This window comes from Macadamia integrifolia, chromosome 11 (assembly GCF_013358625.1).
Source record: "Macadamia integrifolia cultivar HAES 741 chromosome 11, SCU_Mint_v3, whole genome shotgun sequence".
In the NCBI taxonomy this organism is placed as follows: domain Eukaryota; kingdom Viridiplantae; phylum Streptophyta; class Magnoliopsida; order Proteales; family Proteaceae; genus Macadamia; species Macadamia integrifolia.
In genome coordinates, this window is record NC_056567.1 from 31,665,624 (window position 1) to 31,668,675 (window position 3,052).

The following is a 3,052-nucleotide window of genomic DNA, read 5'->3' on the forward strand; positions in this document are numbered from 1 at the left end:
TAAATTGATTCTTACTTTAGGCATTTGTGTCTCAATTAAGACGAGTCATGGAAAGAATATGTTTGAAATCACAATCAATTCCTTTTTCAATTCCTGCTGCATCCGCATGGACCTTTCCCACACGCCACAAATGACCCGTAAAGAAGAAAAATTCAAGAACAAAATGAAAAGTAACTAACCAACTTCTAAGAGAGACGTATTTGACCGCATTGATTTCGGTAGCATTTGTTTCCAAGGTTCTTGTAGGTACGTCTCTTTCCCATTCTCTCTCTTTCTTGTCTCCTGTCACCATATCTCTCCATGGATTTTCGTCCTCACTAATCTGCTCTCTCTCTCTCTCTCTCTCGTTTTGAACTATGTGATTGATTATCGAAAAATATTTCAAAATTGAATCGTTTCTACAAGAAGACATCATTCAAGTGTGTACGGAGGTTCCCAAACTTTTATTACATCAGGGGCCAGCATTATGATTCATATTTGTTTGTATACAGTGAATTCAACTGTCATGGACCCACTTTACTTGGAAATATTAGTAAATTCAATGAATCATCTCTTAAATTATTTATGTTGCTATTTACCATCACCTTATTAATTAAATCAGAGCATGAATTTCCAAGTCATGGTTGTCCATTATCTTAATCATTTCATATTTCTTTCTTAGTCATACTTTGTTGTTACCACTGTAGCAACATATGTGAAAAGCCTTTTTATGTAATTTACAAGGGTCAAGTAAGGAAATTCATGTAGACCAAGCACGGATGCACTTGAGGAGTTGATCAAGTGATCAACCCTCAGACAAGTACTCCACAAAGTACTACAAACCGTCAACGCCTATGTGTACCATGAGTGGAGCCTTGTATTATTATTTTACTCGCTTTTTTATTTTCATCAAAATTATTCTTTCTTATGCAGCCCCACAATATTAGGGCCATGATCACCATGGGTGAAAGGGAAATTTGATCTTTAATCTAATGTTTTATTTGTATTTCTATTTTAAAAGCATATCACATTGTGTGGTTACAAGATTAGGACGTGCCGGCCTAATGTAATCATCCAAAATCACATGATATATAGATCAAATGTTTTTTTTAATAATTATTAAAGAGAGAGTCCCCTATGAAGTAGGATTGGGATCCTCTCCACCACCAATGACCCTTCAACGACCCATCTAAGGCCACACATCCCCAGGTGTTGATAGGTTTTGGGATGTTTGACCGAAACACCCCCCCTAAAACCTTGATGATCATTGGAGGGTGCAATTGTTGGAGAGGAGCCCAATCCTATGATGTATGGGGAATAATCTGCACACTGCACCAATGGTAGTGCACAAAATAGCAAGTGTCCTATGTATAGTGTCCATATGGGTGTAGAATAAGAGATAATTTGTCATTGTGAATCTGAACTTTGGTGTTAAGCATGCCTTTGTTTTTCCCCTAATTATCATATAGAAATTAATGGGAAAAAGAATCGTCCAAGAGCGTGATATCCCACGTGTGTATCTCTCTTCTCTCCATGTAAGAGAACAATTTTACTCTTAATTGGGGGTAAGAGAGAGACACAAAGAGAATTAACATAAGTCACGCTTTCAGACAAAGAACCACTCCTCATAAAAATGTTACCGTAGGTAGGAATTCGGTGTTGGCGAAGATAGAGTAAGCTGGCAGTAGACTGTAGCACAATTCAGTTAGAGAACGCAGAGCCCAAATCAATATGTAGAGATAACCCAAATATTGCCGGAACTGAAGCTTTGCAGTGAGGGTGCCGAGGATGGGACTGTAGTTGCTCCATAGAATCTCTAGGAGACCAGTGGACCATCTCTTCATTTGGCGCACCCGAGAAATCCTGGTGGATCCGGGTCAAAATGGATTTGAAAGTAAGGGGAAATTTAATCAAAGAAAAAAAAAAAAATAAAGTTAAGAATCACTGCCTAGTAGTGGGTAGGAGTGGTGCGTTAAAAAACCCACCCAACCAAAAAGTAAAGGGGGAAGAAGTACTACGAAGTAGTGGTGTCAATTGTGAGCCCAGCGATAGGTCTGGTCGAACTTGACATATTTACGACATGATCTAGATTGACTTAATTAATGAATGTATTTGGAAAAATATGTCGGGTTTGAGCCCAACACATTTATTAAATTGACGTTCACAGTGCAAGTAGCTAGCCTGTCAGCTGCCGACCGAACTGACATGTTTATATACCCAGTTTGAAATGCCTCATTGTAGCCTAACCCCCTTTAATACTACTTAAAATTCCTATTTTGCCACTACTAGTAAAAAACAAATTAAATTTTCTTACCCTTTGCTTTGTAATAGGATTTGATTTAATCAAGCTTTATTTTGTAAATTATGAATGTCATAATCTTTTATTTTCTTTGTAAGAATAATCATAATCTCATATTATTTCTCTTTTTTATTAAACATTTGCCTCACATATTTTTTAGCATTCAACTAATTTAAGAAAAAAATTTTAGGTTAGGCACGTTTAAAGCCCGTTTAGAGTCTATTTACACTTAAATAGATCCGTAATTAAGGCCCAGTTAAGACCCCTTTGAGGAAGCCCGGTTAAAACCCAATACCGATCGGCCCCATAATAACCGTACCATGCCCTCCAAAGCTATGCAAATTTTCTTAAACAGACGTTTATGGTGTAAGACTTTCAAGTGGGTAGGTCGAATTAAGCCTGATAGAGACCGACCCGACCTGATTGATTAATACCCCCTACTACTAAGGATTCCGTTATCGATATCAGACACTGTTCTTACCAAGACATTCATGGCCCCTGCTTTGTAATGATGTGCTTTTTTGGGTCTCCTCTCTTTGGACCCTAGTTAACAATTCGGCCGAATAATTCGCGAATTATTCGGCCAAACCAAAATTTTCTGAATTAAATAAAAAATTCTCTATTCGGCCAAACCAAATTTTTCTGAATTAAATAAAAAATTCTCACCGAATCTGAATTAAAAATAAAATTTGGTAAAAGACACGTTTTTTATTAATTTGAATTTAAAACACGAATAATTCAGGTCGAACCGAATTATTCGGTCCACTTAAAAAA

The 3,052-nt window shown here is 36.9% G+C and overlaps 1 pseudogene; it reads right to left on the bottom strand.

Moving 5' to 3' along the window:
* Window positions 1-2,705: 2,705 nt before the first annotated feature.
* LOC122093094 overlaps window positions 2,706-3,052 on the bottom strand; it is a 2,505-nt pseudogene continuing 2,158 nt past the window's right edge.